General features: G+C 44.7%; 1 protein-coding gene across 4 annotated transcripts in view; it reads right to left on the minus strand.

The window, feature by feature from the left end:
* STIMATE (STIM activating enhancer) overlaps positions 1 to 16,086 on the minus strand; it is a 62,838-nt gene that overhangs the window by 31,139 nt on the left and 15,613 nt on the right. The gene's annotated exons all lie outside the window — the stretch shown is intronic.

The following is a 16,086-nucleotide window of genomic DNA, read 5'->3' on the forward strand; positions in this document are numbered from 1 at the left end:
AGACTTGCCTCCTTTAAAAGCAATTGAGCTTGGCACCACTCCTTCCCTTGGGCTCCCCTAGGTCTCCTATGCTACCTTGGGATTAACACTTCAAATGCAACACTCCGGATTTGTCTGTCTCTCTCACCAGACAATTAGTTACAGAGGCAGACAGGAACAAAGCAGACACTTACCTACTAACCTGAACAATGGAGCAGTGCATGTTAGAAGAATACACAAATCAAAGGAGGCGACAGCTTAGTGCTTCAGCACTTACTGTGGGGCCAGGGAAAGTTGTTTAACTTCTCAGAACTGAGACCTGTCCCTTTATAAAATGGAAGAAATTATAGGCCCACCATAGGAGTATTAGTAAAATAATATATTTAGAGTACTTAAAACTGCTTTGTACTTAGCAAGGACAGTACACATTTTAGCAAGAAGTAGCAGTGGTATTACTGATAAGAGGAAGAGTAAATCCTCAGGCACAAAGCTCAGCTGTGGGCAGCAAGACTGCACTCATCTGATTATCATTTGTGGATCCAGGGCCTCCCTAAAGTCTCTCTTTTATCTTTTCAATTATAAACCATTATACGTTTGGGAAAATGTCACCATCTGAATACAGCCAAGATCATCGGTTGTTCTAGCACTGTAGTTCTGGCTCCAAATCTCCTTTGGGCCTGTATTTGCATGTGGGACCAGAAGCTGTGCCCTCTGCTCCCTGGCGTGTGGGGCTCCATCAGCCCCACAGGCTGACCCACTAGAAGAACTCTTCAAATGCTGGTGCTCCGAAAGGTGAGCACATGAGAGTGGTGACTGGAACAATCTGGGCAGAGTGGCAGGGCACTCCAGTGGCTGGTACAGCCCACGGCAGACAGATGTCGTCCTTCTGCCTTACCTCTATCAGGGCAGGACGCATGTCTGTGTTCAGGAAGGTCTGGCAAGAAAGAGGGCTCAAGACCTACTGTGAAGGCTCAGATAATCACTGAGAGAAAAGAACTGGTTCTTGTCAAGATAACTCACACTGCTCTTAGGATGACAGGAAATGCACCATAAATCAAATTGAGTACACTGCAGAATTTCTTCTATAATCAGAGTGAGGGAAAAAATCCTATAACACATCATCAATTCCAGAAAAACCATGAAATGAGACATCTTGTCATTCTACTCCGATCCAGTAGGAAAAGCAGGTGGGTGCTGCTGTCCACGCAGCAGAATGCCGTGATCAGAATTCAGTTAAGGGTGCCCCTCCCCAGGGTGCCACAGGGCTCTGAGTAACCATGTAGGGACTGCTGGAAGACCGGGAGGGAGGTGCTTAAGGTGACTTCAGCTCCTTTGCGGCACTTCCCTGGTACAGCTCCTCCGTTATTCCCCAAGCCTTTGTGCGGCCTCTCCCTCGGACCTGTCCACTCAGGACATCATGCTGCAGGCCTGGATCTCTCTCAGTCCCCAAAGAATCTTCCAAACCTACCAGCCCTGCACTCTGCTCCCTTCTGTTATACTGGTAAGTAATTCAACCAACTACTGCCACCTCCTGCCACTCAGAATAGTCACCCATGGTAGCTTCACACACTCACTCAAAATCAAGACACCAAAAAAGGCTGATGGAAAAGTTATCTTTGAAGATGGACCTTTTAAATAAACCCTCAAAAATCTCACCCAAGGGTGAATGCCATCACCAGTTTGATCACAGGACTCACATTTATCCTGGGCAGAGAGAAGGCTGAGTCAGCCTGGACCAGTGAGAAAGCAGAATCCAGGCTGAACTTGCTGGCTATAATCAACAAGCACCTTTTTCGAGCAGAAACAAATACAAATGTGATGGGGAAGTGTAGAACTGCTGCCCTGAGTCAAAGTAAAGTTGCATTGACTAATTTCCCACTCACACTTCATGCCCGCCTCTTAGCCTGTCCCTGGGCAGGGAAGGAAGAGGAACAGTTTCAAAGGCCACCATCAGTGACTCTTCCCCAAAACATCCCACTCAGAGTTACAGCTATGTTTTATGTAATAAGACAACACTATTGATTGTCCACCTGTCTGTCTGTCCCTCCAACCCCTACAGAAGTGTTGGTGGATATCCCAAAATATAAATAAAATTGTTGCCCCTCACTCCACTTAGAACTGCTATGGTACTCACATTTGTTAAAAGTCAAACTTTATACTTAAAATTGTACATTTTACTTTATGTAAATGATACCACCATAAAAAATTTAAAAACAACAAAATAAACACAAACCTCTCGCATGTCTTTCCACAGAAGTTACAATAAAATGCAGGCTCCTTCTCAAGACGAAGACACCACATGACTTAGGTCTGTGCCTACTTGTCTGACCTCAGCCCCTGGGGCTCCTGCTGCACTTTCATCTGGAGTGTTCTCCCAGCTCACCAGGTGGCAGACGCTCCTTTTCATTTTTGTCTGGCTCCCAGGTCACCCTTAGAAGCCTCTACAGACCGCCTCACCCACAGATGTACACATCCTACCTTGCCCCATCCCTCAATCTCTTTTCCCTTTTTAATTTTCTTCACACCTCTAACCCTCAACCCTCATCTCAGAAATTCTTAGGTATTTTTTTGACTACTGTCTTTTTTTCTCCCCACTAGAAAGTATGCTCTACTGTAAGACCAGGAACTTCTGTTCTGTTTACCCCCATATTCCTAGTGCCTAGAAAGTACCTGGCTTTTAACAAGTTGCTAAACAATACTGAACAAAGGAATTCACTCAGTCTGCACTTAAAATGCATTTATGGAGTACTGTCCAGGTGTTTATTTTTAATTCATTAAGTTCCACAAATTTGCACAATGGGTTGTCCCAGAAGCTTAGTTTGCGAGCCATTATTCCTGCAGCAGGAAAACACTTGCTTACCTCCCTCTTTCGTTCTGGACTGTAATCTGCTGGTAAAACTACAGAGGACAACTACCCAAAACCTTTCTCCCTCTTAGCTGACCACAGGGCAGGGTGAACTGGCCCGTCAAAGTCTCTCTCCCGCTCCGTATCTAGCTGTAGATGCAAGAACTCGACAATCTGGGTTTGCAGTCAGTTAAACTGTTCAAGAACATTTTTTGGTCAAGAGCTGGCTATTTTTGGACCAGATGAAGCTGAGGTTCTAAGTTAGCCAACTTGAATCCTCCAATATGGAGGTCTGCCAAAGGCTGAGAGAGAAACAAGAAGAAAAGCTAAGCCGGGGGTCCCCAAACTTTTTACACAGGGGGCCAGTTCACTGTCCCTCAGACCGTTGGAGGGCCGGACTATAAAAAAAAAACTATGAACAAATCCCTATGCACACTGCACATATCTTATTTTAAAGTAAAAAAAACAAAACGGGAACAAATACAATATTTAAAATAAAGAACAAGTAAATTTAAATCAACAAACTGACCAGTATTTCAATGGGAACTATGGGCCTGCTTTTGGCTAATGAGATGGCCAATGTGCGGTTCCATATTTGTCACTGCTAGCCGAAACAAGTGATATGACGCGCTTCCGGAGCTGTGACACGTGCGTTCCGCGTCACCGCAAGTAGTACTGTACGTGAGCGATGCCGCGCTTTGTGGCGCCGCCACATACAGTGCTCCTCTCACTGACCACCAATGAAAGAGGTGCCCTTCTGGAAGTGCAGTGGGGGCCGGATAAATGGCCTCAGGGGATGCATGTGGCCCACGGGCCGCAGTTTGGGGACCCCTGAGCTAAGCTGTCTAGCAAATAGATATGGTTAGCTCTCTGAACACAGGGCCTCCTTAGAATCACAGCTTTTCTGGGGAGTAGGGCAGTACCATCTGCTACTGATGATCCCAGCCGGCGTGAGGGGGCATTGTCACTGAGTGTTCCGTGGGGAATGTTTGATGGAAATAGGAATGGCTGACAAACACACAAGATACACAACCTCATAATGTCAATTTTAAAAATGCAAATTAATCATCAATCTTGCCCAGATTAGCAAACATTTGGTGAGGCTATTAAAAAATGGGCACTCTCAAACTGCTGGTGGAAAAGTAAATGATACAACCCTGTTGAGTGGGTTGGTGACCCTAGTACTCAAAGCCACCAGGTAAAAGAAGGCATTAAACTGGTGTTGGGGTGGTCATAGTGAACAGAGCCTTCTGGGACCCAGGGATGCTGGAAGAAGAGATATTAGAGATCAGCGGTTCTCAACCTGTGGGTCGCGACCCTGGCGGGGGTCGAACGACCAAAACACAGGGGTCGCCTAAAGCCATCGGAAATACATATATGTTATAGATACTCCTGGAGTTCGGATAAATGAGGTCTCCAGGAGGCAGAGTTAACTTAAGAACCAGAAGGAGTTGAGACCTATAAAAATTCCTAATGAGGGCCTGATTGTTGGTGTAAACTCTTCCTGTATATTGATGGAAGCCTCAAATATGAATGGGCTGTCCCAGAAGGACCCTACTCTGCGAGTCAGTGACCCTGGGCAGCTGGGGACACTCTAGGCCAGGGGTAGTCAACCTTTTTATACCTACCGCCCACTTTTTGTATCTCTGTTAGTAGTAAAATTTTCTAACTGCCCACGGGTTCCACAGTAATGTTGATTTATAAAGTAGGGAAGTAACTTTACTTTATAAAATTGATAAAGCAGAGTTACAGCAAGTTAAAGCATATAATAATAATTACTTACCAAGTACTTTATGTCAAATTTTCGCTAAGTTTGGCAGAATAAATCTTTATAAAACAACTGACTATAGTTAAATCTGTCTTTTTATTTATACTTTGGTTGTTCCACTACTGCCCACCATGAAAGCTGGAATGCCCACTAGTGGGTGGTAGGGACCAGGTTGTACTCTAGGCCCATGGAACTCAGAGAGAGCTGCATCTGCTCCTGCTCTGTTTCGCCACTGCAATGCTAACCCATATCACCTGGTCAAGTAAACAGGAATCTCACTGAATCTCACTGTGGCCAAATATGTGTGTGCGTGTGCGTGTGCGTGTGCGCGCGCGCAAGCGCATGTTTTCCCTATCGATCATTTGAAAAGTTGCAGCAGATATTCTGGCAGTATCTATTATGATTTTAATTATAATTTTTATACACTGTGACCCAGCAACTCCACGAATTTGTACAATAGGTTGTCCCAGAAGCTTAGTTTGCGAGCCATTATTCCTGCAGCAGGAAAACACTTGCTTACCTCTCTCTTTCGTTCTGGACTGTAATCTGCTGGTAAAACTACAGAGGACAACTACCCAAAACCTTTCTCCCTCTTAGCTGACCACAGGGCAGGGTGAACTGGCCCGTCAAAGTCTCCCTCCCTCTCCATATCTAGCTGTAGATGCAAGAACCAGACAATCTGGGTTTGTAGTCAGTTAAACTAATCCTAATCCTGACCCCAAAAGTATATGGAAAGGAGCATACTGCAGCACTAAGAGTAGAAGATTTAAAAACCACATAAATGTCCATCTGTGGAGAAGGGTTAACTATAAGCTATCACACAATGGAATCCAATTGTTAAAAAGTAAGGGAGAGATGGTCCGAGTGCAGTGAGTATATTTTAAGATATGAAATTATATACCTCAATAAAGCTATTTAAAAAGTGAGGTAAGTTCCTGGCTGAGTGGCTTGGTGGATAAAGTGTTGTCCTGGCACACTGATGTCGTGGGTTCAATCCCAGGTCAGGGCATGTACGAGAAGCAATCAATGAGTTCACAACTAAATAGAACTAAGTGGAGCAGCAAGTTGATGTTCCTCTCTCTCTCTATCTCCCCCTCCCATTCTCCTTCTCCTCTTTCCTTTTCTCTCTCTCTCAAAAATCAATAGAAAATTAAAAAAAATAAAAAGTGAGGTAACTCTACCTGTATTGATATGGAAAATGGCCATGTTAAATGGAAAAAAAGTCACCTGTTTTGGTAGTGCGTCAAGTGAACCTATTTTTTATATGAAATATACATATAGAAATTTGTAGGTATATACAATAAACTGTTAGCCATGGTTAGCTCTCTAGAGAATGAAATTACAGGGAGCTTTCACTAATTTATGCTATACATTTCCATGTTTTGTCTCCAGAAAGCACAAATTTTGTAGTAAGAAAAAGGTCTAAAAAGATTTGGGGGGAAAAAAAGCTTCTGCTGCTAAAATCAATAATTAAAATAACAAAATTACAATTTTACACATTTGGTAATTAATAGAAACTTTCTGTCTGAGAGAGCAGATTCCAGCAAGCAGAACTCACTAGAGCTGTCACTTGAATTCATGCAGTCCACATCCACCACAGATAGGATCCTTGCTGTGCTGTGTTGTGTATTATCTCTGTGGACACAGTATTCCTCCACCCCCCTGTATTCTTGTCAGCCAGGCCAGGGACTCCCTCATACTTTATGCTCACAGTCACAGTTAAAATAAAATGTTTATTGTATGTCTGTATTTTGTAGAATTCCCCAGTTTCCCTGCTTTTAAAAAATAATTAACCAAGCACTAATCAATCCTGACTATGTTGAATAAGAGGCTTTTGATTGTAGAAAGGACTGCCCTTGGCCTGTGGTGGTGCAGTGGATAAAGCGTCGACCTGGAATGCTGAGGTCACCGGTTCAAATCCCTGAGTTTGCCTGGTCAAGGCAAATACAGGAAGCAACTACTACAAGTTGATGCTTCCTGCTTCTCCCCCCTCTATCTCTCTCTTCCCTCTTTCTAAAAATCAATAAAATAAAATCTAAAAAAATAAGGACTGCCTTTCACTGCAAGCTCATGGCTAGTCAAAGAGAAGAAGGCACAGCTCCAGAGCTTGCATTTCTCAGAGCTGATATTGGCAGCCCCTGGCTCAGTCCCACCATGGAAGATGATCCTCAGTTCAGACAATGTAAAAACTTGTCCTGCCACTGCTTTTGGCCAGAGGAGGCAACCACCAGCCCAGACACAGTGATGAAGAGCTACAGATTGCATGAAGCATTTTCATCCTTGTAACCCAAGCCTTGGACATGATTCCAGCTGCTTAGGGGGGTCCAAACTCAGCAGAGAACAGAACATACAATACAAAGGGTAGAGGAGGGCTCTTCATTTCACAGCTTGAACCTGGACAGAATGGGTGGAGATCCAGCTACATATCCAACCACCAAGAGATAAACACAAGCCAAAGGACTGAACTCAAAACTGCCAACTCACTTAACTGGGCCAAGGAGCCATCCCCAGCGCCCGGGCCATCTTTTGCTCCAATGGAACCTTGGCTGCGGGAGGGGAAGAGAGAGACAGAGAGGAAGGAGAGGGGGAGGGGTGGAGAAGCAGATGGGCGCTTCTCCTATGTGCCCTGGCCGGGAATCGAACCCGGGTCCCCCGCACGCCAGGCCAACGCTCTACTGCAGAGCCAACCGGCTAGGGCCAAAGGTTTTGATTTCTACACCATAAAGTGGGGCAGACCGGGAGCTTGCTCTCCCGGTTCCTGAGATTAGCATTAGATTGGAGAGCAGAGAAAGGCCACGTGGAAGAGGCTAGGAGAAGCAGCCGAGATGGCGGAGTGTTGAGTGAGAAGCCAGTTTGTGCAGAGTTTGTGCATGAGAAGGAAGGAGATGGGAAACAGAGGTGAATAAGGCTGGTGAGCTAGAAACCTTTGATTCTAGGAAAACTCGGATAAGTCAGTAGCTTTGTGAGCACTGAATGTGAGTGGGTTTTGGAGCTCAGTGTGTGTTTTTACTTGCCCGCTGGTTGCAAGCAAGGATTAAAGATGATGGCCCACCAGTTTTTGGCTCCATTGTTTCTTTACCAACTGTACGAATCCAATGCGAACCTGCATGGGCCAGGCGGCTGTGATAGTGGCTGTGGATACTGGTTTTACAACTACCTAGACTGAATATGTATGACTTATTCAACTGAGTTCCTAAGAGAATTCCTGAGAAAGCCTACAGATAAGATACCATCATTAGGAATACCGAGGGCTCCAGGCCTTCAAGATAAATCCACGCTATCCAGCCAATTTTCAGATGAAGAAACTGATGCTCAGTGCAGTTAGGGAACTTGCCAAAGTCCAACAGGCAGCAGCTGATAGCCTGGACTAGAACGCAGGCCTCTTCTGGCCCCACATACCCCATTAAACAAATTCCAGCATTAGGACCAGCTAAGTTTGGCCTCTTGGTACAAAAATGTAAAGCTTATGAAATACAGACCTCTATGTGCAACTGAGACAGCATTATTCAAAGCCTCCAAAAAATTATTTCAGAAAACATAAATACAGTGTGTCTGTAAAGTCATGGTGCATTTTTGACCGGTCACAGGAAAGCAACAAAAGACGATAGAAATGTGAAATCTGCATCAAATAAAAGGAAAACTCTCCCAGTTTCATACCTATTCAGTGCAGTTTGATGTGGGCTCATGCACAGATTTTTTAGGGCTTCCTAGGTAGCTATCCCCTATAGCCTCTACAGACTTGTCACTGACTGATGGCCTACCAGAACGGGGTTTCTCCACCAAACTGCCAGTTTCCTTCAACTGCTTATCCCACCGAGTAATTCCTATGTGGTGGCGCTTCGTTATAAACGTGCCGATATTCACGTTGCACTTTGGTCATGGATTCGAATTTAGTGAGCCACAGAACACACTGAACTTTCCTCTGTACCATCCACATCTTGACTGGCATGGTCGTGGGCTGCTCCGCTGTATACACGGTGTTACACCATCATCTGTGCATGCGCACATGCTGCCACATCATCCTACAGAAACTGGGAGGGTTTTCCTTTTATTTGGTGCAGATTTCACATTTCTATCGTCTTTTGTTGCTTTCCCGTGACCGGTCAAAAGTGCACCATGACTCTATGGACACACTGTATATGTAGATAGAAAAATAATTCAAGAACTTTATTCTACCTTGTAGGTAGCTAGCAGTGTACAGCTACAATACATGCGTGGTCCAAAATTTCAAGGCTTGTGGTAACAAGTCAATTCAAGTCTTTTTTTTTTTTTCATTTTTCCGAAGCTGGAAACGGGGAGGCAGTCAGACAGACTCCCACATGCGCTGACCAGGATCCACCCGGCATGCCCACCAGGAGGCGATGCTCTGCCCATCTGGGGCATCACTCTGTTGCAACCAGAGCCATTCTAGCGCCTGAGGCAGAGGCCACAGAGCCATCCCCAGCGCCCGGGCCATCTTTGCTCCAATGGAGCCTCGGCTGCGGGAGGGGAAGAGAGAGACAGAGAGGAAGGAGAGGGGGAGGGGTGGAGAAGCAGATGGGCGCTTCTCCTGTGTGCCCTGGCCGGGAATCGAACCCGGGACTTCTGCACGCCAGGCCGACGCTCTACAGCTGAGCCAACCGGCCAGGGCCAATTCAAGTCTTAATGTAGGTTAAAACTGGGAATGTTTGGTCACTGAAGTTCATCTGTACACGGGAAGAGGCCACACTGGCTGAGGCTGTAACAGGTCTCTGACAAACTCTGCCAGCATCTGCTCCTGTCACCACTCAGTCTCCCTTAGTGCAACTAAGGCTCTTGGGCAACACTGCACTTGCCTCAGGCCAGGCCCAGGCCAAGCAGCTGGAAGTAAAAGCCCCGTTTCCCAAGAGAGTGCAACATCCTTCCACTATCACCACAACCCTTACCACCTCCCACTCCAGGCTCTGTGCTCTTGGGCCATCGAGACCAACTGGCAGTTAGGAAAGATGGTTCACAGGAAGGAAGAGCTCCCTTTCTCATGCCACATTCAAGAACAATCTCCCTGGATGAACCAATGAGTGTCAGTAATGTGTTGGAGGGGGGAGACAAAGAAATGGTAGCTAGACTGGGTAGTGGTAGCGAGAGAACAGAGGCCCCACAGGCAGGACAAACATTCTAGTCCTGGCTCAGTCTTTGACCCACTGGGAAGTTTCAGGCAAGCCCTGCAATCCCTCCAGCTCCACCAGTACATGGAGTCTTGTTTTAAGTTACCTGTATTTTTCCAATTCTAATACCTGACAATATGATATAAACTGCCCCAGGATCAAAGCTGTGGAGGCCAGTGAGCCACTGTGGCCTCAGTGAGCTCACATTTACTCAGCACCTACCAAGTACCAAGCTAAGTACCTAATCTTGTTTAATTCTCATAATAACCCATTAAAATAAGTAATGACCTCTGTTGTTTTGAGGATAAGAAACAATCTCAGGGGAATGGAGTGCACAGCACTGAAAAAACACGGCATGGTGGTCACGAGAGGCCAGGGCAGTATGATGCCAGAGCCCGTGCACTTGACCACTGGGCTATACCACAACTGTTCCCTGGTCGGGGAGACCTCCCTTTGGATGACAAGTACTCATCTGCCAGGTTGTGCTAAGAGCCTCCCTAAATGCACTTGTGTACTGAAAGCACCGGACAGAAACATCTCCACTGTTTTTCCAAGGGCATACACCTACAACCAAGAGAAACTGGCTTGTTATAAAGGTCAAGGAAAAGCTGGGGTTCCCAGGACTAGTTTCCTAGCATTTCAGAAGGCCTCGTTTGATCTTCTCAACAGACAAGAGCCAATGTGGCACTGTAGCTTCAGACGGAGCTGGTGGACTGTCAACTGCATGGTGGTTGGCCACTGTTTAGAGCCACATGTTTACCCGGCAGAAGACTTGCTCTGGGAATGCACTCGGGCTTCACCTTCAAATTTTACTAATGGAAGTAAATTAATAAACACCAATAGGCCCTGGCCGGTTGGCTCAGTGGTAGAGCGTCAGCCTGGCGTGCGGGGGACCCGGGTTCGATTCCCGGCCAGGGCACATAGGAGAAGCGCCCATTTGCTTCTCCACCCCCACCCCCTCCTTCCTCTCTGTCTCTCTCTTCCCCTCCCGCAGCTAAGGCTCCATTGGAGCAAAGATGGCCCGGGCGCTGGGGATGGTTCCTTGGCCTCTATCCCAGGCGTTCGAGTGGCTCTGGTCGCGGCAGAGTGACGCCCCGGAGGGGCAGAGCATTGCCCCCTGGTGGGTAGAGCATCACCCCTGGTGGGCGTGCCAGGTGGATCCTGGCCGGGCGCATGAAGGAGTCTGTCTGACTGTCTCTCCCCATTTCCAGCTTCAGAAAAATACAAAAAAATAAAAATAAATAAAAAAATAAACACCAATAGCAGAAAAGTTAATAGAAGACCAGCTCTTCTTTTGATATCAGTTATAAAATTACATTTAAGACCATTCCCCTTGCTTCTCAGCCCAGTGAAGTTGGCATCCAGTCTCCTTTTTTCAAACAATGCAAGTTGTGTAACCAACCAGAATCTGAAAAGAGAAGCAAGAGTTCCTCAGTCCCAAAGCCTGGGAATCAGGTGGCAGGGCAGCAGAAGCAGCCTTACCTTTGCAGCAATAACCTGACACCAAGGAGGTTGAGGACCTTAAGTAAAGAAATCACCAGCCTTCCCTGAGCTAAAATATCTGTAGTCCTACTTCGCTAGCAGTCGGAATCCCATTCAGAGTGGTCAGATGGATAGTAATTCAGGCACCCTGGGGTTCCTCTCTCAGATATTTTCATCTCATCTTCACTTAGAAACAATAGGAGGTCTGGGTGAAAGGAGAAGAGAGAGAAGTGAGAATTGTGAACACCAGTACAGGAATGAGACACTGTAAATAAATCATGACCCTTAGGGCTGGGAGCACTAGGCTGTCCTAGAAAAGGTCGTATATCCTGAACTCCGGTGCTTACTCTGTTCATTTATCTGCTAGAATCCCTCCAATTTCCTTTCCATGAAGGAAAGACCACCATCATGTGGCATGGTGGTCATGAGAAGCACTACCACGTTTTTCTGCATTGCTTGTCTTATAACAGAATATAGTGACCTCAGGGATGAAGACTGGGCAGTCAGCTTGGTTTAAGGCCATGTTGAAAAGGAAGTCCGCCTCCACTCCTTTCCTTGAGGGCTACAAAACAAAGCTGGAAGTAGTGAGGGCAAGCACCTGAGCACCTTGGGTTGGGAGAAGGGCTTGCTGGGTGATGTTTTAGGACTGTCTCACAACTGTGTCCTCCTTGATTCCAGCCTACCTAGAAGTCTAGAATGAATATAAATCAGTCCCAGGTAATCAACATGCCCTGGCTCTGCTATTTCTCATTTGAGACAGGTCTGTCTATGCCAACTTCTAGTCAGAAAGGCCAGGTACAGTTCATGAGACCTTAGGGAAAAAGGAGGCGCAGGGCCCAGGTAGGGCCTACCTGTCCTCAAACTCTCTGATCTGACTGTAATTCGTAGGAGCATGCTTTCTTTCAGCTTGCTCATCCGCCAAGCTATCTGTAAGACACTGACATAGCTAATAAGCATTTTACCACCTGATGCTATGCAAGAGGAGCCAGAGGCTGCACCACTGAGGTGGGTAGGCAAGTACAGAACCCAAAGAAAGCAGACTTAAAGCACTCTGCCAGGAAATGAGCAAACAATCTGATATGAGAATCAGGAGAGGTGTGATTATGCCCAAGTACATTCTAGGGGCCAGGGAATGGCAGGTGGCTGGGAGAGACTCACCAAGTACTCAGGCAGTGAACAAAGACTCTAGACCAGTGGTAGTCAACCTGGTCCCTCCCTCCCACTAGTGGGCGTTCCAGCTTTCATGGTGGGCAGTAGTGGAGCAACCAAAGTATAAATAAAAAGATAGATTTAACTATAGTAAGTTGTTTATAAAGATTTATTCTGCCAAACTTAGCAAAAATCCAACATAAAATACTTGGTAAGTAATTATTATTATATGCTTTAACTTGCTATAACTCTGCTTTATCAATTTTATAAAGTAAAGTTACTTCCCTACTTTATAAATCACCATTACTGTGGAACTGGTGGGCAGTTAGAAAATTTTACTACTAACAGAGATACAAAAGTGGGTGGTACGTATAAAAAGGTTGACTACCCCTGCTCTATACAAAGATCACTATAACTAAACTCTATACCAGGGGTCTCAAACTCAACTCAGCATGTGGGCCGCAGAGCAAGATCACAGCCGTTCGGCGGGCCGCATTAGGTCTACAAAAGGCAACTGTTACGCAACACTTTTCTCACTGCAGTTGAAAACAAAAAAAAATCAGTACAACAAGCACAATCGTACATGCAGTTTACTCAGTGTCACAAAACGACCAGAAACTGTAGTTCGCATCACAACTGCTGTTAACTAAGCTAATATCTAGCTAGGATGCTAGAGAAATGAAAAATACAAGTAGGCCCCTAGGCTTACTTAATTTTATCCAAAATAGTTTGAACTTCGTGGATTAGTCTGCGGGCCACACAAAATTGTTCAGCGGGCCGCATGCGGCCCGTGGGCCGCAAGTTTGAGACCCCTGCTCTATACTGTATACATGCTGGAACTTCAGCATGCCCTCTCCCTTAACATTGAGATATGAGCTCTTTGGGCTGCTAAATCTCTGAGAGAAGGAAGATCCATTGACTGCCTCCTCACAAAAAAGGTATTAAGACTGAAAATGTGTAAAAAGTCATGCACAGAATAAGCGAGCTTCATTGCAATTATTAACCCTTTTAACTCCTACATGTAACTCAAAGACTCTTTATACAACAAACCAGTCTGAAATTTATCTTAACAATCCAGTGTGGACTGTGGAAACTCTGATTTTTCTACCAGTTAAAATACAAGCAGTGAGCAACCAGGTTACTGGCCAAGGACAAGGCAAATATAGGAATATAACAAACTGCCTCTCTGAGGCCCTTGACTGAAGCAGCTAACTGCCACTTTTGTTTGAGATGTTTGCTGGCATCACTGAGCCTGCTTCTACCACCTTCAAGAACTCAGAAGGACAGTGGTACTACAACCCACTCTGTGGGATCTGGCAGCCCTGCTCACCAAGATGAAATCCAGCCAATAAGTTCTCACTTGTCTATCTAGTATGCAGATAGATATGGGACACTCAGCATGCAAGCCTGGAATCATTACTTACTGGTTCAAGTGATCTGTCTACCTAAATGGATTGCAGACTCTTGGAGAACAGAGATAGAGTATCCTAATTTTTCCAACACTCACCTTCACTATATTAGTTATCTAACTCTGTGTAACAAATTAATCCACAATTTAGTGGCTTAAAACAATGAACATTTATTATCAGCATAGCGGGATAGTTCTGGCTCATGGTCTTTTGTAAGGTTGCAAACTACAAATCACCTGATGCCTTGACTGTGGTGGAGGATCCACCTCTGAGAAGGATCACACACTTGGCTGCTGGCAGGAGTCCTCAGCTCCTTGCGATGAGTCTCTCCACAGCATTGCCTCTGTCCTCAAGACATGGCAGCTGGCTTTCTTCAGGCCAAGTAATACAAAAGGCAACAGACAAGATAGCAACCCGAGACAAAAGTTGCAGTCTTTTTAATAACTTAATCTCAGAAATGACATACCATTACTTCTGTCACAGTCTCTGGTCACAGAGACTTAACCCTGATCCACCATGGGAAAGATGTGCTTCAATTTGTGAGATTTGTTGTGATATTCTCAAACTCAGTAATCTACTCTTCTGTAGCTTAATTTTCTGTTCAGGCCATCTAGTGGATTTCTTAGAAACTGTATTTTCAGTTACATTCCACTTGGTTCACTTTTACATCTCCTACTGTGCTCTCCATTATGCTCGTTTTTCTTTAAAACCTTCATCATATGTTGTAACTGTTATAAAGTCTTTTTCTGGTGTTTCCATCATTTAACTTCTCAATCTATTAATACCGACTGACTTCTCCTGATTATAGGTCGCAATTTCCTGCTCCTTCAAATACAATTTTTGATTAGAGGCTATACATTATGATTGCTATATTAAGCATTCCGATTGTCTTTCTTTAATGAGTATTGAAGTTTATGTAAGCACTTAAGTTTGTAGAGTAGCTTGATCATTTCAAGATTTTTTACTTTCTCTTTTAAATCAATTTTGAGGTATAATATATACCAAAAATGCACCCATACTAAACATACAATGCATAGAGTTTTGAGAAATATGTACTCATGTAACCCTCACTATAATCAACATACAGTAATTTTTATCACCTCCCAAAAGGTCTCTCATGTCCCTCTGCAGTTGGTTCCACCCCAACCACCCCTGCTTTCTATCACTAGAGATTAGATTTCCTGTTTCTAGAATTTCATATAAATGGAGTAATATACTATGTATTCTTTTTATCTAGATTCTTTCACTCAGCACTTTCAATCCACTGTTTTATGTATCAGTAGTTCATTGCTTTTTGTTGCCTGACAAGTACACTGTTCAGATACACTACCTTTTGTTTATCCATTCATGTGTTGATGAACATTTAGATTGCTTCCAGTGTGGGGCAATTATGAACAAAGTTGCTATTTATATACAAGTCCTTTTATGGCCATGTTTTCTCCTCTCTTAGGTAAATATCTAGGGGTGAAGTTCTGGGCTGTATGGTATGGTAGGCATACTCTATAAGAAAATTTCAGTTTTTCAAAGTGGCTGTACCATTTTACATTTCTGCAAGCAATGTAGAAGAGCTCCAAAGTTCACATTCTCAACTCTTGGTATTGTCAATCTTTTTAATTTTAGCCATTCTTGTGGGCATATAGCAATATCTAATCATTGTTTAATTTGTATTTCCTTGCTAATGATATTGAATATCTTTTCATGTGCTTATTGGCCATTTGTATATCTTTAGAGAAATGTCTATGCAGATTCTCTATGCTTAAATTTGTTTGTCTTTCTTCTGAATTGTAAGAATTGTTTTTTTTTTTTCTTATTATTTTTCCAGGTGAGAGGAGGGGAGACAGAGAGACAGACTCTCACATGTGCCCTGACCAGGATCCACCTGGCAACCCATCTGAGGCTGATGCTCTGCCCATTTGGGGCCATGCTTGCAACCAAACTATTTTTAGTGCCTGAGGAGGAGGTTCCATGGAACCATCCTCAGCACCTGGGGCCGACGCACTCAAATTAATCAAGTCATTGCTGTGGGAGGAGGGGGGAAAGAGAGGGGAAGGAAGGGGATAGGGAGGGGTGCAGTAGCAGATGGTCTCTTCTCCTGTGTGCCCTGACTGAGAGTTGAAACTGGGACATCTACATGCCAAGCTGATGCCCTACCACTGAGCTAACTGGTCAGGGCCTGAGTTGTAAGAATTCTTTACATATTCTTGATGCAAGTGCTTTGTCAGATATTCATATTTCAAATATTTTTTTGCCAGTCTGTGGCTTTACAGTATTTTTGAGGGACAGATCCACTTAATTTAAATGAAGTCCAATGAACCTTTTTAAAAACTGGTT

This window comes from Saccopteryx leptura, chromosome 10, assembly GCF_036850995.1.
Source record: "Saccopteryx leptura isolate mSacLep1 chromosome 10, mSacLep1_pri_phased_curated, whole genome shotgun sequence".
Classification (NCBI taxonomy): domain Eukaryota; kingdom Metazoa; phylum Chordata; class Mammalia; order Chiroptera; family Emballonuridae; genus Saccopteryx; species Saccopteryx leptura.